Consider the following 27,584-nt stretch of genomic DNA (forward strand, 5'->3'; position numbering starts at 1 on the left):
GGGATCGTACATTGGAACAGTTCATGTAGAAAGGTGATTTGGTGGGATGTTTCAAAAGCTCTAAAGATGTACACATCTGCAGATATTCTAGGATGTTCCTAGAAGGGGACAACCTGGGCCAAAGATTTAGCCACAGGGAGAATCACTAGTGTTGGTTTCTCACATTTTACTTTTATAAACATGCCCAACACCAAGAGACTGAATAAACAAATTATGTACCTTATTCAATGGAACACAAATACATAAAACGTAATTCCGCAGAGAACATTTAATGACTTGGAAAGATTTTTCACAATGCCACGTGCAAAGGCTAATTTCAGAGCAACCCATATTGTGGTTCCATCCATGTTAAAAAAAAATACAAAGATCTAGATGGCTAATAAACCAGGAAGAACAATGGTCACTTCTGAGTAATGGGCTTGTTGAAGATTTAAAATCTTTATTTTCTAAAGTAACTATATGCATTGCTTTTGTAATAAGAAAATTCAGAAAAACAATGTTATTTTGAATAATTTAGTTTTGGCAGATGCTGCTGGCCAGGGAACTCTACAGCGGTTACTGACCTGTCTTCCCCTGCTGCGTGTGTTTCCACTCCCTATAGCTGAATGCTCACCTTTCCAGCTTCCCTGACTGCTGGCATGGCCAGGTGATAGGAGTTCCACCTACCGAGATATAAATGGGAGTCTGCTGGGTGGACATGGAAATTTCTGGGAAAGCTAATGCCTCCTAACAAAAGGAGGGGATACTTTTGTCCCTTCTAACTTTCCTTTCTTCCTTCTGGAATGTGGAAGTGATGACTTGAACAGCAGTAGCCCTCTTGTGACCACAAGGTAATAAGGGTGGTGCAGCAGAAGGGTCAAGTGTAAGCTTTTGATGACACCCTTAAATTAATGCATCAACTCTGGACTCCATACCTCCAGACTTCTTGTCATGGGTGAGAATTCTGACATAACAGTTTTGGCTGGCTCAGGTATGAAGGCTTTTGGCTGCAAGACTTAAGGTCGCTCCTCTAGGTCCTAGATCATCCCTATCATTCCACACTGTCTCCATGGAGAGAAACGGTGCCTTATCAAGGCACTCTCTTCCCAAGCTGGCACTGCCCTCTTTCTGGCATTAGTATCTGAATTTATTTGGTGGCTCCTGGAGGAGAGGAGCACTGCCCATCTTTTGTAGCATAGGAATGTGTTAAGCAGCCCTTATGCCCAACAGAGCAGGGCCCTGTATGAGACAGCCAGTCAGCTGTCTCTCAAAACACTACGTGCTGGGCATTGTGCCATGTGCTGGGAGAGGCAAAAGAGCAAAACAGACTCATACCTTGTCCTTCTGAAGCTTTTCACTTTGTAGAAAACAAGAATATTGAAAAGTCAGTTAATCCTTTGCACAGTCATTAGTGTGCAGTGTTTTGAAGAACAGGGTGCCATGCAAGTGTGTCCTGGAGAGGCCTGGCCCGGGACTCAGGGAAGGCAGCCTAGAAGCTCTTTTCTGTCTCTAGGCTCAGCAAGATATATCCCAAATTCCCAGGCTTGTCTGAGACAGCCTCTGCATCACAATGCCAAATGGAAGGCGTTTTTCCTTTTGTCAAAACCCTCGCCTGTGGGCTTTATCATCCATAGATGCAAAATGAGGGAAATGGACTCAACAAAATTCCAGCTTCCCAGAGCTCAAATGCCACATGAAAGCAGCTGGGAGAGGCCACCACAGGAATGGTAGACACAGGCTGGCAAGGTAAAGCAGGGGCTGTTTGCTTCCCAGCCTTGGCAGAGATGGGTCCCACATTTGTTCAGAGGAAGAGAGGCCTCTGCAGTAAACAGCATGTGCAAAGGGCTTAGGTGTAGCCCGTGTGAGCAGCAGCAGGAAGGCCAACTGGGGCTGGGGTGGAGTGGGGCACAGAGATGGATTCCATGTGGCAGTGAGCAGTGGAGGTCAAAGCTTTAGGATCCAGCTTGTGTTTCAAAAGGATATCAGGTCAGTCCTTGCCCATTCTGTTTGCTCTCAGAGTAAAAAATTCAAGAGGTCAATGGTGGGGAGATCTGGTAATCCATGCAGCAAGTTGCATTGATGGATGTGGCCTTAGACTTTGCATGTACCAAGGTAACCTGAGCAATGAAAAATTTATTTTTGAAGTATCTTTAAATATGTGCAACTTTTATAATCATAAAAAAATTCAAATTATAAAAAATGACGAGTGCTTATCCCTAGGGATAAGATTACCAGGGGCTTTCACATTCTGTGCTGTATGTCAGCAGTCTTTTAAAAGTTTTAGTCCTTGAACAGTGTCATTTTCTATTGTTCTGTGCCTTTAAACAGTAATGGATATCCCTCTAGGCAATGTACAAGAAGAAACAGGCAGACAGAAGAGTATTAACTCAGTTTCATAGTCACAAAGTCAATTACACAGGCACACACGTACATACATGTATGCCCACACACATACACACACTGCGTCTTCCAGTCGGAGTCAGGCCTGAGGAAATGACCTTGGAGGTTCACTGCAGGAAGGCATAGCTCTTTCTTTCTTCCACTTCCAGTGCTCTCTTCCATCAGGCTCGTGTTTCAAGCTTGAAGGCAGGTAGAAAACTTTGAAGGCAATCACACTTATGTTGCCTGTTGGCGGGTGTTCTGGTGAGCTGCCCAGGAAGGAGGGAGGAGGAAGTCCCTTTGGGCATAGTTAGCTGCACACATCTTTGGAGTCTGATGACCTACTCACCAGCTGTGAGACCGTGAGCAAGTTTTGTGACCTTTCTGAGCCTGTACCTCACCTGAAAAATGGGAATGATGACACTGCTTCCAGTCCCAGGGCACCTCTGTGCCGAAACGAGACAATACAGGCCAAGTCCCTGGCACACAGTACGTGCCAGTGGGTCAGTGGGGGTCACTGTCTTTGTTCCAGAGCACAAAGACCTCTGGCTCTGGAAACAGAGGGCAAGGCTGTGTGCTCTAGGGCAGGCTACTTTGCTTTGCTTCCACTTCTCCAACTGTGAGATGGAGCTGCAGCAGGACAAGGTGTGGGGCGCAGACATTTCTGTAGCAGGCTGCAGGTGTCCCTCACAGATCCTTCCTTTGCCTCAGTGGGCTCCACCTTGGTGCCACTCATCTGAGACCACGACTGATGGACTGCTGGCAGGCACCTAGCCCTGGGCTCTACGGCACCCAAACCTGCTGTGCCAGGAAGTGAGGCTTCCTGGAGCTGAGGCTGCTCCCAAGTTTCATCTTCTGTTGGGGCTCAGCCTCTGGTCTCATTTTTGGCTGCTGTGCCAACCCCTGGAACTAGAGAGCAGTGGTCCAACCCTCCAGAGCTAAACTAGGATGTCAGGCAGCTGGAGAAGGTTGGGGATGAGGTTTTACTGCTTATTTATTTTGCTCTACTTTTCTATCAAAATTCTTTCCTGCTATGCCTTTTAAAATAGTGATTTTGAACTCTCACATGGTTGGTGTGTGAGGTTTCTTCTGAGTTTTTTTTAAAGAAAACAAAGGGAATGGTGAAACAATTTTTTTTGCCCCTCCCTTTAACAAAATCTATCAAAAATTAACATGAAGGTGAAATTTTCTGACTTCAGCTCTGTCCTTGAGACCTGTAAACTTTTCCTGAAATTTCAGCAGTGATGTGCAGTTTTCCTGACAGTCTCACTGCAGTTGGTGAGATGGAGTTTGTAGGAATGCTTGCCTCTTAGCAATGACAAACACTCAAATTACCATATTTTCTTAAAGAGAGAAGCCACTTGCCTGAAGCCAGTACCTACCAAGAGAGAGATGCTTGGGGTTGAAACGGTCTTTGGCTATGGCTTTCACGAGGAGGGATATGTAAAAGACCACCTATGAGGTCTAAGATAAATGTATAGCAAGAATTACCAGAAAAACAAGGAGATCTGCCCCTACCACTAGCAAAAAAAAAGAAGTCCACCTAGAGATAAAAGTACAACAAATTTTGTCAAGTTGAAATTACATGATTGCCCAGTGTGGTCTTTATGGCATTACCTTTTAGGGTCAGGGTTTCTCCAAGTTGGCTGCCAATCAAATGGCTTTTTATTGCTCAGACACAGGTGCTCTAAACTGGGCACAGCTGACATTTATGGTCCCCACTTGTTCATTAGGGAGGTAGAAAATCAAAAGTAAGGGCAAGCAAGCGTGGGTCTGGGAGCACTGCTGAGCTCTAATCTCTGCTCCAGCAAGTAACGCCTCTCGTCCCTGGAGTACAGGCTGGCTCCTCAATCTCTCTGCCTCTCATTCCTCTCCTTAAAATGGGGTTGGTTTGGGCTCAGATTAAAGAAATGAAAGGCCTTTAAAATGTAACTGTGCCATATACTGTGTTAAGAATTTAATAAATGAAAAAAATCTAAGACTTTATATTGACAGAAGATAACTTTTACCTTCCAACTCCCTGTTGTGAAGGATAAGCAGATACTCTGGCCATGTATATGCAGGTGAAAATGGGAAGAGCCAGGGTATCACTGCTCAGCATCTCTAGAGATTTACAATTCACAAAAGTTTTGAGAGAATCATTATTCAACATACAGTAAACACTCTAAACTTTCCACACTTCTGCAAATGGCAGGCACAGATGCTCCACTATTGTGGCCTTCTAACCTTTGATACTTGAGGGGTGTTCTCCCCCATCTTTTATGCTATTTTGGTAGTTCTCAAAGTTGAGTGCACTGGCCTCACCCCAGAGCTGCTGACTCAGTAAGGGTAGGTGGGGCTGGAGGATGTGCATGTCTAAGGAGTTCCCAGGAGATGCTGGTGCCGCTGCTGCTCCGAGAGCACACTTTGAGAACCATTGCTCTATGTGATATTAAATATACTCGGGGAACTCCATTTCCAAACCCAGCTTTTCCCAGAAGAGCTGACTGGGGTCAGCAGATGGTAGCCAGCTTAAGACAAGGTGGCGGGTATAAAAGTATGTGTCTGGCAAGCTCCCTACATCACTGGGGTTTTTGTTATCTACAACGAGCCTCCTGAGAGAGTCTTTTAAGTTGGAAGGTGGCTAGCTGCAAAGGTAGGATCCCAAGGAAATTATAATACAGAGATTCTAAACTCAGAGCTTCAAATGATCACAAAATCAAGGTTTTAGAAAAGGGGGAATGGACACTCTGTTTCTTTCTGGCCAGGTGGCATTAAGAAGTCAGCCTGAGTGGAAGGTCTGGAATGCTAAGGAGGGGAGAGGCTGTTCTCAGTGAGGTGACTGCACTTTGGAGAAGAAGCCACAATGTGGATAGAGGTCTGTTGCCCTGGGTGAGTCTCTGGCTGGATCTAAGCATGCAGAAGAGGCACTCTAAGGTTGTTCCCCCCTAGGCTAGGCTTGAGTAAACAGTTCTGGGCAGGGTTGGGGTGAGGCAGGTGGAGGGGACACAGTTTGCCTTTGCAGCCTCACCTCTGAAGGTCACTGTGCAAACTTCGAATGAATTCGCCTGCTCAATACCAAAATTAATTAAGTAGAGCATCCTCTGAATCTTAAATGGTTCTCTCATTCTCTCTCTGGACTTGACCCCATTTTATATTTTGTTAGGTTTTTAAAATCAGGTTCCATTATGAAGGGCTTTAAACAAGGTTAGAATCTACAAATGCACAAGGTGGAGAATACTGCCTGGTCTACCTGGTTTAAGAAACAGAAGTGGAAGCCTCTGAGAATGGAGAAGGCTTTGCTCTGTCCCTGGGAGCAGCCCTGGACTTCCATCATCAGCTTTGTCCCCTTCACACTGGCTCTTCAGCAGCAGGGAGCAGTGGCTCAGTACATGGACTCTGGGGCCAGAGTGCCTGGGTTTAAACAGCAGTGACACAAATCACCAACAATATGGATGGTATGGTCTTGGTACTTACCTGATAGGGTGGTTACATGACCTGCCTGCCTATGCGGAGGAAATGGAGGCACCAAGTACATCGCTAAATGCACATGGAGGGCTCAGGGCAGTGCCTGGCAGTTTCTACTCTGTAAGTGCCTGCTGCTATTAACGATGATGCCACTGAAAGGATCAAAGACCTAGGGCTTCAACAAAGAGCCAGAGTGTCTGACCTTGAAGGACACTGGGCTTGGGCTGTGCTCATCCATTCATTGAACAGATTTATTCAGTGTCTACTCAGTGTCAGACACTGAACTAGGCTGGAGGGCACAGCAGTGAATGAAGCTGGATGTCCCTGCCCTTAAGGAGCTTATGGCCAGTGAGAAAGACACAGATTCAGCAAAGATTCCCACTAGTCAATGAGTAATGACAAAATGAGATGATTCTCTGAAGGGATGGAATTCAGTTTGCTGAGCGCATGGAAGAGCTGTTACCTGATCTGGCCTTCTGGGTAGTGGGAGTTAGCTCTGTCTGAAACCTGGAGGACAGTCAGGTATCAGTGATGGAGTTTGGAGGCAGCTGGGACCCTTCTAGATAGGACTGAGCTGAATGACGGCCCTGAGGCAGAGGCCAGAGGGATCTTATGGAAAGGGAGAAGAGGGGTACGTCAGGAGTGGGGAGGGGAGTGCATGTCATTCATGGGTCCCACTGAAGTTAGTATGATGACAATTCTTTAAGCAGTTCTAAGGCCAGGAGTGGGAGGCATTCACATGATTTAGAAGTACATTTTGAAAAGAACATTCTGGTTATAATGTGTAGAAGAGAGAAGGTTGGAATGGAAGCCGGAGAGATTGTAGGGAGACCCAAAAGGGGTAGAAGCGGTTCTGAAGCATCTCCTGGAGTGCCTGTGACACACAGTTCCTACCAGCTTGCTATCCCCACTGGAAATTTTTTTTTTTTTTTTTTTTTTTTTTTTGAGACAGGGTCTTGCTCTGTCACCCAGGCTGGAGTGTAGTGGTACAATCTGTGCTCACTGCAGCCTCAAACTCCTGGGCTCAAAAGGTCCTTCCACGTCAGTTACCTGAGGAGCTGATGGGACTACAGGAGTGTACTGCCACATGCAGCTAATTTTTAAAAACTTTTTTTTTGTAGAGATGAGGTCTTGCTATGTTGCCTGGGTTGGCCTCCAGAAATTCTGATGCAGCAGGTGCATGGTGGTCCCTAGGATCCTGCTTTTCCAGCATGATGAAGCTGCCGCCCATGGACCATACCGTGAGTGGCTCTAGCTTAGAGTCTGTTTGTGGTAGGGGAGTTGGTAACTGGATGAATTCTCAGGATACAGCAAGGAGCCCTTTCTAAAAACATATTTTGTTTTGAAGATATTTGTCCCCAATCATAATTTAGTACAAATTTCAGAGATACCCTTAATGATATGGGGATGGGGTGAGGGATAGAACTTTACAGAAGCAGCCTTGCCTTTCAGAATTCTAAGGTGATACAGATGCAGGTGGCTCTGGTTAACTCAGGCTCTATGTAACCTGAGTGCTAAGCAAGGTTTGTGTGATGCTTGTTTTTGGTTTTCAGAGCAGGAAGAACCTTATACAAACACTGAGGTTACCCAGACTGGGCCCAAGTTAATCAGAGTGGCTCTGGATCTCTGTCCTGTAGAAAGCGAGAGAGAGGAACATTCTGCTTTTTATTAGTGTTTTGAAAACGACACTAGCCAACCTAGCCACTCCATCTTGAAAACTCTGGCCTGGGCTCTGAAAAATGGTGATGTCACACATAAGATTTAAGTTAGGCACAAAATGCTACGCCAACTCAGCGACCTCATTAGTTTTCCAGCTCTGCTGGGTCCATGCTGTAAGGACCTGGAGAAAGGAAGCCCATCTGTCAGCACAAGTAATGGAAAGTATTACCCCGATGGAGTGTCTGGCAGATCAGTGCCCTAGGAGCAGTCCCATGCTTGGTTCTTGTCCAGCCCTCAGGTCACTGGGACATGCACTTATGGACAGCTGTGGAATTCTCCCTGGCTGAGAAAGGTGTTTGCTCTCCAGAGACCCTGGGACCATCTAGGAAATAGATGCATTACCTGTATATGTGGCTACAAAGAGCCTTCCTCTCTCCAGGAGTGCTCCTAAGGCCACCGTCCTATCCTATTACGAGGTCCTCCCTTCCCTCTATTTTGCCTATTCAAAGCTACCATCACCGAGTATCAAAACAAAGGTCCCAGCTCTGCAACCACTGTGTGTTTCAGCACCTAGGAGGAAATGTTCAATTGAGTGGCGCTGAACCCTCATGATGGCCCATAACTTCATTTTCACAGTGGGAAGCCTGGTAGCTCCATTTTCTCTGTAGGAAGCTAATGTTACCAGGAGTGGCCTTTTCTTTAAAAGTGGAGCGTTTGTGTTGGGGGCTAAATAGCAGCCTCAGGAAGCCAGTGTCTGCAGGGGCGATGCAGCAGCCAGCCCAGACCCGGAAAGCCACATGCCTGGGTTCTGGAGCCGATGGTCCTCTGTGGCGGGGGTGTGGCTGCCTCACCAGTGGGTGCCCTTGCTGGTTCTGGAGCCGGAATGCTGCCTGTAGTGTGGTGCGGCCCTGGTGTTGTGAAGTAGCCGTTCTCTGATTGGCAACGGCCTGATTCACAACACCAGCTGCCCCACCATACCATGCTGGGGAGGTCTCTGGGTGGGCCGATGGGCACAGAGATGCCTCTGTGCTGCTGGATGAGGTGGAGAGGACAGAGAACAGCCAGAAGTGAGAACTGGAAAGCAAGCAGATGCCAACATTTCACTGCCCTCCCCAGCCCCACCTGAGAGACTTTTGTCATGACTTTTGTGAACTTCCCCATCCCATGGGGTCACCCCCATCCCATAGGGGTATCCATAGCTCCAAGGAGTCCTGGATCCTGAACACAAACTTACCTGTGTGTTGGTAGATCTGTCTTCAACAAATGCTCAGAGTCCTCCACAGCTTGAGTATGTCCACTGATGGGCCTTCATAGTATTTGATGATGACTTCACCTCCCAGAACAAAGTTTTTTCCCCACTGATGCTTTTCTGGGAGAAATGCAGGGAATCCCATTATTGTGTTGTCAAATATAGAAACCAGAGATGGTTCTTACTGCAAATTCTGGTTAGGAACTTTGCCTCGGCTGTCCCTCACCTCTTGATTTGTATGCTGTCCAGAGTCCCCAAACCTGCAAGTCCATGCTTGGAATAGCTCCCATGTCTACTGAGGATGAGCAGGGTCAAAATGGAACCCCTTAAGAATGCAGAGCAATCTCCCTGACTCAGTCCTCTAGAGCCGGGAACACATTCCAGATAAAACGTAAGGGTGACCTCCGAAGATTTGAGGCAGTCATACAAACCAGCCAAAGCTGAGACTGGCTGAAAAGAAACCAGGTAGCCAACATGGAAACACTTAACTACCATGGTGCCTTCCTTTCCATCAGCAGGTGATCTGCCGGGCTGCTTCCTCCCCTGGCTTCAGCTGGTCCAGGATCCTGAGTGTCTGTAATAGGGAAACCCAGCAGTAAAATCACTTGGGAACTCTCCTTTCGGTATCTGCCTGGATTTCATCACCATTATGAAATTATGTAGCATAAACTTGACGTGAAAATAGCATTTGAAGTTTAATCCCTATTTTCAGGTGTCAATAAACACTTTAAATGAACAGCTCTTTGGCCCAAAATGGCTCCTGCCTGCTGTGTGGTTCTTAGTTACCCAATCAAGAAAAATCACATTTCCCACTTTCTGCCGTCTATCTTGGAACCCACTTTATTTTAAGGACACAAACTTGGCAAGTTCCTAGTACTGGATGTGGCATAGAAGTTCTGCCAAAGTTCTTGCCAGAGTCGGAGAGTCGGGGGAAGCAGAAACTTTGAGTAATTCATCAATCATAATCACCAGGTCATGTGAATCACTGTGGCCTTGGAGTTCAGAAATGTGTGGATTTTCCTATCTGCAATCAAAGAATCTCTGCTGGGATGTTAGGCTATAATCTCTACACCGGGCCTCTGTGGCCCACAGAATCCCAGGCTGGGAAGCTAGGTTCCCAGGAAGGACATGCGACCAGATGTCAGCTACTGTGTACTGGAGCAGAAGTGCCAGACATTCTAGGTATTTCACACTCCTGAAATACTTGAATCTTTATCACACTCCATGAGGGTCATCATCTATCTCTCCTCACTGGGTCAGGAATGGGAAGTTCTGTAGGATGAAGGCACTCACGCAGTCAATGAGCAGCAGGAGGAGCCAGGGTGGAGAGGGGACACAGCTCCAGCGTAGCTGCCTTTCCCTGGTGGACGTGGACAAGTCCAGGTGCCTCTCCTGTTCAGATTGCTCATCTATGAAGGTGAGCCCGGAGCAAATGCTAAGTCCACACCTCCGGCAGGCTGGGAGACTGTTCTCTGGACATGCAGTGTAGATGAGTGGGTAGTTGTGTGGCACCATGGTTAAGTGCTGGGACTTTGGAAACAGGTGGGTCTAGGTATGCACTCTGACTCTAATTCTTCCTACCTGTGTTTCTAGGGCAAACCACTGAACCTTTCTGGGCCTCGATTTTATTATCTGCAAAAGAGTATAATAATAATATCAGAAAACTGGGCATGCAGCAAATACTACATAAATGTGCATATTTGATGAGCATTGGTGTTGACTAATGGTTGGTTTTCCAAGCATTAGGTAGAGACCTGAAATTCTGGAATTTCTGTAGACTGTCTTGGGGACCAACCACCACTCACTTTGAGAATGAGCAAGTTCCAGAAAGCAGGATTAGCTCCTTGTAAAATAAAGCAAGGAGACTGTGAATTGCTGACCAAGAGAGTACATGGGAAGGTCATGCTGGCACCAGGTAAAACCTGTACAAACTCCAGTAAGTTAAACAACACAAACCCATATCCTGGCATTATCCCATCCCTGTGTCAGAGGGGCAAAAGGTGACTCAGGAATAGGTGAGAAGCTGAGGCCATGAACAGACGCCATCTGTAGCCAGCTCTACTTTTGGTTTTGTTGAGCATCCACCAGTGCCCAGGAGGATACAGAGAGATCAATAAATCATCAACAAATGGCCATCATGTTTTATCTTTAAATGCTTCAAGGACTTGGCACCTTAAAGGGTAGGCCCAGGCATGGCAAAACCTCACACCCCTTCCTCCCCTAAGCCTCCCTCTTCTCCTCCTTTCTCTCTGTGCTCTCTTAACTTCTCATATGAACCATGCTCCCTCCCACCCCAGGGCCCTCATGCAAGCTGCTTCCTCTGCCTGGAAGGCCTCTTTCCCTGTTCTGCATTTTGAATACCAACTCCTTCAAGCTTCAACTCCAGTCACTTCCTGGACCCCTAACCCCAGACCAGACCTGACTCCTCTGTCACATGCTTTACAGGTATCTGATCCTCTTCCTTCAAAGCACTTCTCAGGGCATGAGAGTGAGGTCTTCTCCACTTGACTCCAGCCTAATCCCTGGGTCCCCAGCGTAGGCCATGTGGGAGATACTTGATGAATACTGGTTGGATGAATGGATCATTTCAACCAAGACTCAATGGCCCAGCTATTCTAACTGCTCAGATGAATCCCTCAAGAAAATAAATATGGCACCTAGTATTTTAGGGACATACACAGTGCTGTTCTGTAATGAATAATTTTACTTCAATTGACTGTCAGACCTCCTAACTCATCTTCCTGACTCCAGGCTAACTCCATGCTAATATGACTCACCCTCTCCTAAACTCCGTATTGCCCCAGGATAGAGTGAGTCCCAGATCCTGCAGCCTCTTTTCTAGCCTGCGCCTGCCCGGTGGTGCAGTGGTGCCCCCCTAGCATACCACGTGTACATGCTTCTGTGGATTTGAACCTGACTGGAAGGTCCACATCCCTTTCTATCCAGAAAACTCCTCTTTCTGCAGTCCCAGTTCTGGAGCCAGCCATCAGGGAGGCCTTCCTTGCCCCTTGCTCAGCTTGCACTCTTGGCCTGGCCTCTGACTCTTGTACCTTTTGTGTCCTTCCATTACCATTTACCTCTCAGTCTGTCTCAGTCAATGGTGACCTCGAGGACAGAAGCCATCATGGAGTCACTGGGCAAGTCAGCACCGACACAGCACCTGGAACACAGGGGCCTTCAGCCTGGATGTACTTCCATTTCATGAGGAGGTCCTGCAAATCAGGGGGTGTGAGGGGACCATGATGGTAAAAATCTGTTCTTTGTGTCCCCTAAGAATCATCAGAATGACCAGAAAGTTTCAATATTTGGCCATATTAAGTGCATTTCTTCATCTCCATGGCCACCCAGACTCCCAGTGCAGTGCCCCGCCACCTCTTGTCTGGTCCAGGTGATAAGCGGTTAACACAACCTTCCCACAGCAGCCCAATTGACTCTCTTAAAATATGAATCGGAAGATGTCTCTCTTCTGCTTCAAACCTTCATTTGCTCCCTATCACACATGGAATAAAATAATTCCCTGCAAAAGCCCACAAGGCCCTGTGGGTCCAGCCCTCCCTGCCCATCCACCGTCACTCCCCCCTCCTGGGCTCTGGCTATGTTCTCTCAGATCTTGAAACATAGAGCAAGACCATATGGTGTCTTCTGCAATGTAAAAAAAAAAGCAGGCCTTTCTTGTGGATAGAGACTCTTTTGAGCTCAAGAAGATGTCACTGCCACTTGACAGGGTGTGTGACCTCCTGAGTAGCATGTGGGCTGAACCCCACCCCTCACCTGCCCCCGGATGGGGTGGCCTGCTGGAACACACCTGGCTCCCTCTCACCTCAGGGCCTTTTTGCCTGCTATTGCCTCCTAAGGACCTCAGCCACTCCAAGGGCACTTTAAGAGAATGCAAAATATCTAGTATTCCAATAATCCTGTGCCAATTCTAACCAGGCCTTTTATCTTTTATTATTTTCCAATTAGTCTTCCTTCACTACTAGCTTGGGAGGATCAGGCCAGCTAACTCTTTTTTTTTTTTTTTTTTTTAAACATCACATAACGATTGCTTGGTGTAGGCAATACCAAGGACATGACATTTTTCTAAGCTTTATAACATCAGAGGTCTCAAATCAACAAAACATTTTTCGCCTGTTCTTGAAAAAGATGACTGCAAGAGAAACGCAGGATGTGTTTCCTCATCAACCACCTCCTAGGGTTATCACGGATCAGCATGAATTCCATTCAGAGTCTGCCATCAGCCACTGACTCTGGCCAGTTCAGGAAGCCTACACAATGAAGAGTGGGTGATTCAGGGCTGGACCCCAACTCCAAGATCCTGGTTTAGTCAGCTTAGGAGTGAAGTCCAGGAATTCATCCCCCTACCCCAAGGATTCTGATAAACCAGATTTGGGAACTGCTGCTCTAAATCTAGGGCTTTGTTAAAACTGATGTTCCTGATGAGCCTAAGTATAGTGGGAGTCTCTGATGTGGCTTTGACATCTGAAGAAAATTAAATTTTGCCCATGTGGCCAGCACTGTTGGTGCCTAGCACCTCCGTTCCTATATATAGGGTGCAACTCTTGACTTAGGGGCTTCCTTGGGTCAGGAATGGGAGCAGGAGTGTGTTCAGGCTGCGTGTGGGCTGGCTGAGTGCCAAGGAGTTAGTATTCCCAAGCAGCATTGACCAGTGATGGATAGGGGTTAGTGGATAAACACACGGCTCTCTGGTCCCCTGGGTGGGATAACCCTGAGGTGTGTTCTACACCAGCTTACAGAGGAGCAAGTGCCAGCAGCAGTAACTTTGATGGATAACCTTCACTGGCTCCCTTCCCCAGTCTCTTAAAACGCTTCCTGGACCACCTCCCAACACTCAGCAGTGCAGTTAGTGTCAGTGTAAAGCGTATTCAAGTCCACTCATGGGTTTGAATGGGTGGATGTTTTGAATGGGTGGATGTTGTGCTGTTGCCAGGATGGAGCCAGGGTGAGAGGAGAGAGGCACCCTCCATGCTCATCCTGCTCTCGTCCGAGCCAGACCATGGGTGCTTTCTGAAATTTTTGCATTGTAGGCATCTTGCTTGCTCATTCCAGACCCACCCTGACATTCAGGAAATCAGAATATAAGACTCAGACAAGACAACCTATCCCAAGCAGATGTTTTCTAGGGTGTAGTGTATCTGTGTTTCTTCACTGCTTTTTCATAGACAATCACCTATATGGAGGACCTTTTGGCTTCCAAATTCTGAGGTATTAGGATCATTTACATGGTCAGTAAAGCACACATGCTGTTGTAAGCATTTAAGACAACACATCTATTTTAAGACAATGGCAAAAAATCCAAAAGGCAACCTGTAAACCCTGTTTGTTTTGCAGCCTATTAATAAATGAACAAAACAATCCATCTTGGCAGAAGCCTTCTAGGTGAAAAATAAAACTCCTGGTTCTAAGAGGCTGCCCGGCCTGCCGAGCCCAGCCCGGAGTTTATTAGCACAGTTAATATCACATGCAAATAGATTTCCCTGCTTCGGTCATGCCAGTCCATTAATTCAGCCCCTTGTCTGCTACATCTTTATCCTTGGCAGGTTAATCCTGCCAAATGCCTTTGCTGTAGCACCTGTCACGCTGTGCCTATGCCCAACAATGCAATTTTGCTAATCCTGTTGTATCAGCTTTGTGGCCCTGTCTGGTCAATCCAATGGTAGAAAAAGTGCATATAAGGTTTTTGCCAAGATCTTTCCACTACTCTGGCACCCACCCCTTCCTTTAAAAAAAAATATTTCAATTAAATGCTTTGAAAATCAACCGCAGTGTTGGACACCGGCCAGCGGCCATGTCTTTCAGGCAAGGATGTCACGGCGCTCAGCATGCCTCCAAACCATTTCTGGCAGCCCCACCCAATGTCAGTTGGACATGCTAAGTGAAAAGGGTTAAAACAGGAAGATCAGCTAAACATCTCTTTTCCAAGGCTGGAAAATCCTGTCCTGACACCAGATAGTTTTAACGTTCCACCCTCACAGTTACCATAAAAGACGTAAAGGGCTTGAGGATGGTTGAATGGAAAGCATGCCTATCACTTGTTATCTTTGGTGCTGTCCTCTTAAAGGCTTATGGCATCACTGACATGAATTGTTAGATGAGGCACATCCCTTCCTGCAGTCACCTTTGTCAGGTATTCACCTGAAACAGGGAGGAGCCGATTCTCCAGGCCCCACAGTGCATTGCTCTTCTAGTTCATGTCCCAGTGTGGATAACAGCCTGGGTGGGCCTAATAGCCACATTTGCTCAGGCTCAAATCCCAGCTGAACCACTTCTACCTCTCTGACAACAAGCATGTTGCTTTACTTCTCTGGCCTCATTTTGCTCATCTGTAAAATGGGCATAACCATACCACCGGCCACATAAGATTGCTGTAAGGATTCTTTGTTAATACACATCAATCACTCAGAACAGTGCTGGTATGCATATAGCAGGCTAAATGTAAGTTGATATTAGCATAGACTGGAAAATTGGTCAAAACTCACTGCCATTTGCACAGTATATATGCAGAATGCATGGTAAAATTCCACATGAGCATGTCTTTTAGGGTCTTCAGATATGAACTGTACTCTCTTGCCTGAGAATTACAGAAATCTGGCTGCAAGGACTCCTATCTATTCTCCATGCCTCCCACTGGCCTCTATGTTACCCCAGTAGCCTTTGGTGGATGTGAGGAAGCATTCTGGGGGGATAAGCGCTGGGCCTGTGATTAGATTCCCCAGGGCCTCAGTCCTAGGACTGTTGCTATGTGACTTCGGGCAAGTTACTTAACCTGTGAGACTCTTACAATCCCCACATTAGCGAAGGCGAGACTTGGTTTTACACAGCAGGGTTACTGTGAGGATTAAATGAAAAAGTACACGTGAGATACATGGCATGCTGCTGGGAACACCCTAAGTGCCCCATAAATAATGGCTGTTATGGCTATGGAGCCCCTGCAAAGCACCTGGGCTTCCCTCTCTGATTCTCCATCCATCTGCCTCCTCATCTCCCACAGCCTTCCTGTAGATGTTCTAAGAGTTACGTGGGATCGGGGAGGGAAAGCTGCCAGCACAGGGCCTGGCTTCCAACGCAGCTGCTCGAGATGAGGTGGTGCTCACTGCTGCTAAACCACAGTTCACCCTGGCTGATTTCTTGCTCCAATAGCCTCAGCTCTATACAGTTCTTTTTGTGTTACTCTAGCCTAATCTTTGCTAAGGCTTATGGGTGGCTTTTAGATGCTGGTGTGCATGTATACATTTGAAAGCCCTATGTTTGGATGGGGCTGAATGTGCATCCTGAGGTGAGTGCCTAGGCATCATCATGGTAACTGTGAGGGCAGGACATTAAACCTATTCGGTGTCAGAGGTGTTAGGACAGGATTTTTGCCCTCTGTGTGAAAAATGTTTTGCTACGCAATAGAGCTGTATGCTTCCCTTGCCAACCCAGCCACTGAACACTGCCTTTTCTCTCCTGCTTTTCCCAGGTGCTGCTGGAATGTCTAATAAATAAAGTCTTATGATTAGTTGGGAACTTACTATGTTTCTGCTACCAGCGTGGATGCTTCACATTCACTATCTTCATTAATTCTAATTGGGATGAAATAGTACTGTTTTACCAGTTTCCCACTTAAGGAAATGGAAGCTTAGAAATGACAATTAGCTTACCCATAGCTAGCAAGTGGCCACAGAGACCAGGGGCTTTCCAGGCTACAGGGCTACACAATACATCTTTGATGTGATGCCATTTCATCTGATGGGCATCGGAGTCGAGGGTGGACCTCCTGAATTACCAACTCTCTTTAGCATTTATTTGTTCCAAGGAATAGCTATGCCACATGCAATATTTTCCTTCTCCTTTTACTGTTTTGATGAATCTGGTACTCAAGTTTTTAATTTTTCTCCTAGGGAGAAGATATGGCAAAAAACAAGACTCCTTTTCTGTAGAAATTAGGAAATTCCAGCATCTTAGCACATTTCACCTGGTGTGCTAAGAGTACTCTCTTGCCTGCCAATGACAGAATTAGCTGCAAGGACCCCTGTGTAGTCGCCATACCACTCATTGGTCTATACATCCCAGTTCTAACTCTATACATCCCAATTCTGTTGCACTGATCTTAATCTAGTTTTCATTCACCAATCTATTGGATAGAATCCGTTTGCTAATTAAAACAGGATGGAATCAAGCTATTCGCAAAATTAGGAGTTCTGACCCTCTCTCTGGCCTCTGTGGTCCAGGTGAGGTCCTCTGAGACACATGTAGGTATTGCTTTGGCAAGAATTCATGCTGAGAAGACAGTCCATTCATCTTAGGTCTTGCTTAACTAGCAGAATGTAAACATCTCTGAACTTTGCTTACTGGATAAAAGGCAGCATTAGCTTCTCATTAGCTTCCCATTGCATTTCCTCCTGCAGGATCAATCACACATCCAGGCCAGACACGTGGCCCCTGCTTGTAATGAATCTTGGAAAGGCATAGCTCTTCTGCGGATGGATTGCTGTATCTGAGCACAGCTTTCAGAGGGGAGGGGTGAGAGAAATAAAGGCTGGAAGCAGAATAATAAGCACCAGTGTTTGAGAAGTCTGCTCTGTGCCCTGTGCTGCAAGCAGCTTTCTTTAGTGGTTGATTCACTGTCAGAAAATTTGCTTTTGCCTGAATGCTACTTAGCATCAGGGAGGGAATTTATGATTTCTTCTTTTCCACAGTGTGAAGTTGATGCCTTACTAAGTTGTGTTTTTTGTTGTTGTTGTTTTTTGGACAAATTGAAGTTGTCTAAATCCTATCTTTTGGGTGGTTCTAGAGTTATGCTCAATACTCTCAAACCTACTCACAAGGATTTAACTGTGACACTTTCATACAACGGAAAGAGAACTGCTTTTGATCTCGTTCTCAGAACTCTGCTTTTCTAATTCTTATTTGAATTTTAAATGCTTTAAAGTTGTTGGATTTTTTTCTTTTTTAAAAACTGTGGTAATCTCAGTTACCAGGTTGGTAGAGGGCAGCTGGGAAGGGAATGATAACGAGGAAGTGAAGATCCCATGAGTATTGATTATCAGAGATGGCTAGGACTTGAGGCACTAAGGATTGTCAGCTGTTTACCTTTACTGAATAGTATTTGTTGTTATTTTGGAAACCAAGCAAATTGCAGAAAAAGCTTTATGGAAACTCAATTTACACAAAAACCACCTAGGGAGTGACGTCCTCAAAAGCTCTAGGAGAACTGTGTGAAAAGGCAAGCTTCCTTGCTGTCCCGAATATCATGTGTGAGACACATTTCATTTAAGGGTCATGCCCATTGTGTGAAAGGAGGTGCATCTGCATTTATCTCTGAAAAGGGATTTCTTCTGACAAAGCATTTCCCTCCCCTGCAAGCCTCAGAAGACATACAGACAACAGGGGGATTAAGATATATTGACAATGGGAGGACTATTTCCTTACCTGGTATATAACAAATGCCTATTAATAAATGAACAAAACAATTCTGTCTCCATTTTCTCCCAAACATCCCGACCTCATGGTCAGTACTCATGGGTTTTCTGACCTTGCTTATCCTGCTGCCTGCCCAGGACCCTGGGGGCAAACCGTCCAGGCAAGCCTGAGACTGCCGGCTCAGACAGAGGGGGCCCTTGGGCTCTGCCTGCAGGAGCAGGTAAGCTGTTCTCACTTCTTCCTGCATGCCCGCTTCTTTTGCCTTAGCTCTCACATTTCTGTTGCCAGAACTCAAAACGCTTTCTTGTCAGACAAAATGTATATTTGGAAAGTGGGTTGTTTGAAAACCTTGACTGGCACTGAGACCTCAAAGGCCTGGCTGGGCATTTCTGGTTAGTAGCAGAGACCTAATTTTTCTTTTTGAAAGTCCTCTTTCCTCCCCACAGGCATTGAAGCCCTGTGAAATTTCATAGGCTGCTTCCCTTTCCACCATGATTGTAAGTTTCCTGAGGCCTCCCTAGCCAGGTTTCCTATACAGCCTGTGGGACCATGAGCCAATTAAACCTCTTTTCTTTATAAATTACCCAGTCTCACATAGTTCTTTATAGCAGCATGAGAACATCACTAATATAATATGTTTGTATTCTCTTCTCACCAGCTATTCTCCCAAGAAACTCTCTTTTTAAAAAATGCAGCAACTTATATAGTTTTGGAGGAAGAAAACCCTTTAATAAAACATGGCTTCCTAGAGTAGCAGTAAGGGGAAGTTATACTTCTGAACAAAACGAGTTACCTCAAAACTGCCACAAAATACTCAGGAAAAGGTAACCAAGAGCAGGCTTTTGAGAATGAATGAGTCACCCTCTCTTACACTCTGCAGCCTGAGCTGGGAGATAGTGGCACACACATGCTAACACCGGCAATGACTCACTTCAGTCTCACCTGAGACCTGTTAGATCTCCTGGCCATTATTTAGAGAAATCACTAGCAATATTGAAGGACAACTCACAAGTCCAAATCGCCCTATAGTTCTTAACCAAATTCTGGGGACTGGGAGCAGTCACCTTATGGGAGGGCCCTCTCCCAAGACTCTAGACCAAGGTACAGAAGTTGACATGACTGTTAACATCATTATTGGAGCAGCTCAAGGATCTGTTAGCCCCTGAGGAAGACACAGGTGAGCTGGAGCTAGTGAATTCCGGAATTCTATACCAGACCCTCAAAAGAGCCTCCAGTCCTGGGGGTAGGAGGCAGCTTTCCTGCAAGTGGAAGTGCTCACATGTCTGGGGAAGGGGCTTATTCAGATGCACAAACAGGAAGAATAGGAAAGAGAGAGACCAAGGCAGGGGATAGAATTCAAGGAGTCCATGCACCTTCCTTGGTAACACTATTTTAAAATAATTCTTTGTGCAATTATTTACTGACATAACTGAATGAGGAATACTTAGTCACATATCCCTGAGACTTTGCTCAAAGTAAAACACTTCCATAACTGTAGGTATTAATATTTTAATGTTGACACTTAAAGATCATATTCTGAGACAGTGTCTGAAGCATAGACAAGAGCAAGGACCCCTTCCCTGTGGGAATATGAATGCCAGGGAGAGGGAGGAGAGGAGCAGGGACATGAGTTGTGTCTCCAAGCCCCACAGCTGACACCTCCGACCTTGCTATGTTCTACAGCCTTCTAATGCTGTCCAGTGCTCACTCTGGGCTTGTTTCCTTAATGATAAAGTGGAAATAACAATACCCTTGAACCTCAAAATCAGACATCATGTGCCTGGCCCAAGGCCAGGGCTGCAGCAAATTCAGAACCTCATCATATGGCACAGAGAAAACCTACTGACCTGTCGGTGCTGCTGAGCCTCTCCATCCTTGTTCTGGACACAAACTGAGAAGTCCAATCTCATCCTTCATTCTGCAAGAAATTTTCATGAATTAGTCACCCTCTAGTCACCTTAACTTCAGGGCAAGCCATTTTAGACTCAGCAAAAGCAACCTTGGGACTCAGTTGAACTTCACAGGGGCCATGGAAGCTGGTCCACTATATCATGGACCTGCTGTCTTAACGCTGGCCTAAAAAACTGTCGGTGGGGGTGGATGGTGGAGCGGAGGGAGGGAGGGTGTGGTGGGTGGAGAGTTCTGCCTGCCTGGGCACTCAGTGCTGGATTCTCCCTGCACTTGCACATTCTTTGACAAAGTGACAGGGCACAGCTAACATTATCACACACCCTCAAGTGCCTCTTAGCTCGTTTCACATGATGCTTCTAGTGACATGCTTTTATGAGTCTTTGAAGCATAGGTGGTGAGAGGATGAAGAGTTCTGTTTTTGGGCTGGGAGCGCTCAGACTCTATGTGTGTGTAACACCATCCTTCCTTCCCCCCTTCTCCCTCCCATTCTATATCACTAGAAAGAAAAAAGAAAAAGGATGGCATACTTTTTATTTATTTATTTTTTTTTGAAACGAAGTCTTGCTCTGTCACCCAGGCTGGAGTGCAGTGGGGTGATCTCAGCTTACTGCAACCTCCACCTCCGGGGTTCAAGTGATTCTCCTGCCTCAGCCTCCTGAGTAGCTGGGACTACAGGCACACACCATCACGCCTGACAAATTTTTGTATTTTTAGTAGAGACAGGGTTTTACCATGTTGGCCAGGATGGTCTGGATCTCTTGACCTCATGATCTACCCGTCTTGGCCTCCCAAAGTGCTGGGATTTCAGGCGTGAGCCACCATGCCCAGCCAGGATACCCTTTAGACAAGCACCAAGCCCACAACTTAGCTGATGTTATTCCTTTGTCCCCTGCTCCTGGGGTTAAGGCAATAGCTATAGACCGGGGGGGCAGGAGAAGGGGAACTTTCAATTGAAGCTGAAGAGAAAGGGGTGAAATGAGAAAATCTTCAGCAAAGCCCATCTTCTCAGCTGACAATCTGCTTGCCCTTCAGTTCCCCTTGTCCTTGAGAGGCAATAAAAAGGGAAGTGAAAAGATGGGGACTGGGTCAAGGCTTTGTCCTCATTTTGCAGATGGGAAAACTGAGGCAGTGGCGCTAAAAGCAATCAATTAACCTTCGTGAAACCACAGGTTGGTAGGGACCACACATGTTTAGCAAACATCTTTAGCTCTCCTTTGAAACGAATGCTTTTCATTTTCTTGACTCCTATAATGGGTCCAGACCAGTAAAGTGAACATGAGCAAGTTAGCTCCTCCACAACATTGATTCAAACTAAGTTGGCAGGGGTGTTAAAGTGAGCATACTGTACTTTAGGAGGTGTGAAAGGGGCTCTTGCAGGGATACTCTGGGTACCTGGTATAGAAGGAGAAATCTCAGCAAGACACACCTAATGATGAGATGACAGTTTCTCCATCTGTAAAATGGGATGACATTCTCCTTGGCTGGTAGAGGGAATATAATATAATCCTTGGGCTCAATCAATAGTCACAGTAATTGGCAGTTCACCAACAGGTGCCTCTAATAAGCCCAGATACCATAGTGGGGAGTCCCCATCACCAGCTCTGTCACAAAGGAGCAGGACACGCTTGGCACATTCATTCTAAATTACACCCCTGCCCTCAGGGTCCATGATGCCAAAGGATGACGTATTAGTGGCACCCACTATGTTCTTGGAAGACGTTTTCTCCAGGATGCGGAAGAAAAATTTAAAAGGATCAAAATAGAGGTATCAGTTGATTCATAGCCAAGATAGGTTATATAGTGTTAGTAGTTGTAGTAAAAGCAAAGAAAAATAATGGAGAGAGGATACATTTACACAACTCATGTTGGTAGAAGAGCTGGATAGCAATATTGAAAAACATTTGATGCCCATTAGGTAACTGTGCCCACTCTGTCCCTGGCGGTTAAGTGCCTATCTCTGGCCTCTGACACATGGTGATTCTACCATCTCCACTGAAATCAGAGAGCCCACTTCAGTGGCAGCAACCCCACCAATGTGCCCAGCCTAGGGAGCTCAGTGATCTTGCAGGCCACTGGGACTCCATCACTGACAGACTGTGCAGGGCCTTGTTGAAGGGAGTATCCTCTGAGCCTGCTCCAGAGACAGTGTGAATGTGGGTGTACAGGGTGCACATAATAAATCTATTCCCATTCCCACATCCCAGCCTTCTAAGGCTTTGATTCCATCCTCTTACATGATGCCAAGGAAGTTTTGGGAACCTCAAAGAACGTAGAGCCACTAAGTCCCACTTTCGGCCAACCAACCAAACTATCTCTTGGAGCCATTTCAGGGAGACACATTAAATTCAGGATCTCCCAACTCCATCCTTGGCCCAATATCCTTAGAATCAATTTCTATGCACATTCTTCAGGTCTTCACCAACATAAATTAGCAAAATCTTGCAATCCTTTTATAGGAATGCCCCTCCTGCCCTGGGAAGCAGATAACCCCCTTTCTCCCCCTTGGTGGAGGGTCTAGGCTGAGGCAGGGTTCCTGGGCTGCGACCTTCCTGCTCCTCTAGTGACTGCTGGTGTTTCTGCCTGTGGAAACGGTTCTTCTGGAAGCAAACCTTGCTGACAGGGATGCTCTGCTCTATTTTGGTGTTTTGCCAGAGATTTTACTTTGATTTAGAAATTGAAGAATCCTTCTGATCCTGAGAAGGTCCCAGAGGAAAGAACCTGAGGTAGACGCCCTGCAGCTCTCTGGTCTGACAAAACTGCTTTTCTGAATTAGTCTTTCCAGGTGGGGGCTGAAGGAAGACTCAATATTCATCTCCCTGGCACCTTAAACTCCCACCTTTATGCTCCCTCCAAATGCAAGAAGACTTGAATTGTTATCAAAGATAAACTGTGAAGAAGCAGCAGCAACTGAGTTCAGGTCTGCTGAGGAAGGCTCGAGATGGCTGGCTGAGCTGGAAGTTTCTGGAACCCCTGTTGCAGTAGCCCCCTTTCACCAAGCCTGACTGTGCCTGGTGCTCTACAGATCCTCTCTCTCTAAGCTTTGCAGCAATGCTGAAAGGTGGGCATCATTGTCTCCATTTAATGAGTGAGGAAATGGAGACACTGCCTCACTCATGTGCTTCCCCTGCCTCCACCATTCTCCCAGTGATAGTGATGACAAGACAGGGATGCTGGTGCACATTCCCCAGATGCTGAGACAACAGTGTGCCTCTGGATCATGATGGCAGGGAGTGGTCGTGGGCTTCTGGGTCAGTCACAGGCATTTGGCTTGTGCTTGAGCCATAGTCCTCCTGTCCCCAGGCATCTTCAGGGAGCGTGGGCCTTCCTTTCCTCACAGGCAGGCAGATTGCCTGCTCTCCACCGCTTTTCCAAATGCCTCCGATGAAGAAGGGAGACCAATTCATGCCATTCCATTCTATTCATGTTTTAGAAGCACCTCTTTAAAACTTTAGTTTTGAAAAGCCTGGAATTGGCAGCAAAATGGACATTTCTGGTTATCCGGGAAGGTGAAAACTCACATGGCCTCTGAAATGTACATGAGAAAATGTATGATTCCTTCAGCACAAAGTGATCCCCTGCCAAGTGGACTCAGCTCCCAGAAATCACGTTTTATGCTTTGAGACAAATCCCTGACCGGAATGTGCAAGGTTAAAACATTTAAAATAGGATTCAGCATCAGTGTACAAGTATAACCAGAAGGTTGTTCTCTCAAACTTTTTTTTTTTTTTTAAAAAAGCAAGCAAGCTCAATTCCCGAGTTACTGTTGGAAGCTTTCCAAAAGATAAGGCTTTGGCGTGGACTTTGGGTCAGACAGACCTGTCAGCCTTCCTTGCTCTGTCTTTCCTAGTCATGCAGGACCTTGAGCAAGCCAGTGAGCTCAGCTTCCTTGTGGGTGATCTGCAGACAGCAACCCCTTCAGAGGGTTTTTGTGCAGATGTGACCAGATGAGGTGGGGGAGAGGGAACGAATATGGGTTACATAGGAGAACACAGGAACCCAACACACCTTAGTTTTATTCCCCTTGCTCTTGGGACTTCCATTCTGAAAGATAATTTTTCCACACCTTCCAATAATTTATTTGATTCAACATCTAAAAAGGCTGGGTTTGATACTATGAAATTTGGTAAGCAGTGATTCCAAAAAGCAAACCAACAAGAAACATGTAAGCACCAAAGCTGAGTCAATGGTCTGGTCACTGAGACTGGGAAGGGACTACCAATGTAACCCACTAGACCTTGAATACAGAGAGATGTTGTTCACAATGATCACCAGACAGAAGTGTTCCCTGTTACCTACACAGCCATAAAATTAGTCAGCAATTTCCAGTTAAAGCTCCTATTCCAAGCAGTAAGAGAATAAGCGAAAACCAAATCCTCGCAATCAAGCTTAAGAACAGGATAAGAGAAATAAGTACATTGCACATGCCAGTCGTGAGGAAGGTGAGGATTTAAATCCCTGGGTGATAGAATTCTGCTGGCGCTTCAGTTTTTATCCTACTCTTCAAAATTACCCCACACTGGGAGTTCAGAATGCAAAATTGCAAAGGCAGTGATGTGCGAGGAAATGAGATAACACAGCTCAGCCTGTGGGTTTTGCAGTGTCGGGTTTGTGTCAGGATGGAACGGACTGGAAAGTGTGACTATTGAGACACTTGCTGCAAACTTCCCAGTTGAACCAAAGACTTAGACCCCAGCAATGCAGCTGGCCCCTTCCACTGGAGTAGAAGCTGCCTGGCAAATATCTAAACACGATGTAATTCTTTTCCTTGTGGACCCAACTCTTAGAAATCATGTTTTATGCTTTGAGCCTAATTAACAACAAAGGGTCATCTTCTCTGGACATCCTGATTTTGTTTTTGGTTCACTTTCAATTTCCATTATTATGAATCAAATTAGTAAGAAGGGGATTATGGACCAATCTTCCCCATCCCTCCCCTCCACACATAGATAGCCCCCTCACCCCCGATTTCTTAGGCCTTGCTGAGAGGATGAAATCTACAAGAGCATAAGTGCCACTGACTGACATTCATCAAAACACTCTCTATTGTTCGCAGACATGAGCGGCCGAGAGGTGGAAATTACTTGGCATTTCATTTTAATCTGTATTGAAGACTTGCCTGACAAAACATATTAAGTGTAAGAATTGCCAGCTTGGGAATGAAGCTATGTTTATGGCTTGCCCCATCTTTCTCTTTCCTAAAGGAAAGGAAATGACACTTCCCCTCTCTTTTCTAACCTTCTGCAGCTTACCACCCCACCCTCACCATCCCTGAAACGTTAACATTTAATTTATTTAATTTTCCTTCCTGAGTGAAGCTTTTGTTAGGGGTGTCTATAAAATTATAATAAACATCTTGTGCCTCTGCACTGGTGTCTGAAATTAAAAAAACAAAACCCAACAAACTCTGCCTTTAATATGGTGTCATCAGCAGCATTTCCCTGGGGGAGGTGCATCCTGGGCATCTAACTGCAGGCCACACGAGCTGTGTGCTTCTCTGGAGAGAAACTGTCACCAAACGCTTCTGACAAAGAATGGATGCCATGCTAATGGATGCGCATAATTACCAAGGGACAATGATTCTCCCTGCTGAATTTTGACAGTCATGGAGTGCAGCCGTGTATATATCATGCTTGCCAGTACAGTTCATTTTCTTTGGAATCTCAAGTTGTTACTTTTATCTTTCAGGTTACTTTCACATTGTGGTTAAAAAAAAACAAAAAAAACAAAAAAACTCTTGCAGATGGAAGATTGTTTATTTTCTCCTTGTCTGGGTCTGTCTCTCTCTGGATTAGGAGGCTGCTCTCAGGGTAAGGTACCATGTGAGTGGTCCACACTTCCAAGGCCATAGCTGACCATGTTTGGAATTCAGGAGAAGGAGAAATAGCGGTGGACCCATGGGGTAGAGGTGGGAGGGCTATTCAGGTGACTAGGGAATGACAGGGACACTCAGGTTTTGCCAGTTTTATGCTTTCTTTGCCTAGGATGCTTATGATGTTGAAGACTGGTACTGCTCAGGTGTGGGCAGGTTAGAGAAATCCTGGGCCATATGTCATGTTGTACTGTGATAAAATCTCTGCACTGGGCCATTCAATGGACCTCCTTTTTGAACTTTCTCTCTCCAGAGGCTAAAGGGCCACAAATCCCCAAAAGCAGGAAGTTTGACCTTATGGCCTTGCTTTGTTGACCTTGGAAAGGATTATGTGGGCCACAGTCTCTCTAGGGAGGCCTCTGTTGTCCCTCCATGGGCCACCTCAGCTGAAAATGCAAAAAAAGTATTCATTTCAGCTCTATCATTGGGCATCTGCCATTTTCAGGAGTTTTGGAATCAGGAGATAGCAGAGGAAAGGAGAGCGATGCCCTGTGTCCCCCTCTAGGCAAGATGTGGGTATCAAAGCCCTCCAACCAGTACTCCCCTGGCCTGGGACTGCCCACATAGCCCATGGATTGCAGGACAGGGTGAAGGTCAAAGAGAATCTGAGCTTTGTGCTATGGCAGGTCTAAGGAAGCCCTTTTCAGACTATGGAGAAGCACCACATGTCAGTAAGGTTGGCCTGGCTGGATGCAGCGGTGCTGTACTACCAAAGGCACGAGAACTGCCTTGCTCTTGCTCTCCCACTCCCTGAATGAGTGCTTTAGGTTAAGTTTTGGTGAGAGCACAGGCCTTTTATTGGACAATGTGTATGCTCTTTTATGTACTATACAATATAAAATTGCTCACAGCGAAATTCATAATACAACTATCTCTGGCATCAGCCTGAGGAAAAGAATTCGTTTCAATGGCTTAGAGAATTGTTACCAATTAACCTCTGAACAGATACAGCTGTTCCTTCCTCTCATGCCCAACCTGAGCTAGCTAGATGCATTCCAAAATTCAAACCTTAGCCCAAAGATGTAACCTTTCGAAAAGATGTGGGAAAAATAACACCTACAACCTACACTGTTTAAAGTCATAATTTCAGTCTGCTACCTTTTCATTTTGAAAGATAAATAATATACGAGAGACTTGCATATGGCCCGGTTTAGGGGCAGATGTGATTGGAATGGTAATTACTTACTAAGTGCTATAGAAAATCATTTGCATTAACTACACAGTACAGTATAGTCACATCATGTCTAGAAAGTATAAGCAAGATATCTAATCTAAATTTGTTAAACCATAGTTCTGATTCCTTTTCACATAAAAATTGGGTTCAACAAATAATGCTCTATTAGCTTCCCTTGAACAAACTGAAAGTCTTTAAGAAGTAATTTCTCAGATTATCAAATGGGATCATTCAGTTCCTTGATCCGCACGGTATGCCTGTGAGATATACATATCCTGACTTGTCTCCAAGAAACTCCAAGTAACTTGGTATTTCTTAAGGAGCTCCTGGGTTTTGCTGGCATCTGCCCCCATACTTACTCTGTATCTAGCCCAAGGGAAAAGAGGGAATAGACGAGCAGCCTGTGCAGAGAAGTACCAGAGCAAAACCCATAATTAGAGAGGGCATCTTCTCTGAGAGGACAGACTGGGAAGCCAGGGTCAGTGCCCTAACCATTT

At 45.9% G+C, this 27,584-nt stretch overlaps 1 long non-coding RNA gene across 3 annotated transcripts in view; it reads right to left on the bottom strand.

Moving 5' to 3' along the window:
- Positions 1 to 249: 249 nt before the first annotated feature.
- The window catches only part of LOC116564772, a 125,740-nt gene continuing 98,405 nt past the window's right edge, over positions 250 to 27,584 (bottom strand). Inside the window, exons 3-6 of one of the 3 annotated variants that reach the window (XR_004275080.1) lie at positions 19,981 to 20,051; positions 11,791 to 11,925; positions 8,699 to 9,287; positions 250 to 8,493 (exon numbers count right to left, since the gene is read on the bottom strand). This is a non-coding gene — a long non-coding RNA (uncharacterized LOC116564772). Of the gene's footprint in view, positions 8,539 to 8,698; positions 9,288 to 11,790; positions 11,926 to 19,980; positions 20,052 to 27,584 lie in introns of all 3 variants that reach the window. The other 2 variants (XR_004275079.1, XR_004275078.1) reach the window with 2 other exon arrangements.

The sequence above is a fragment of the Sapajus apella genome, unplaced genomic scaffold (assembly GCF_009761245.1).
Source record: "Sapajus apella isolate SASKATOON/1434 unplaced genomic scaffold, GSC_monkey_1.0 scaffold38, whole genome shotgun sequence".
Lineage (NCBI taxonomy): Eukaryota > Metazoa > Chordata > Mammalia > Primates > Cebidae > Sapajus > Sapajus apella.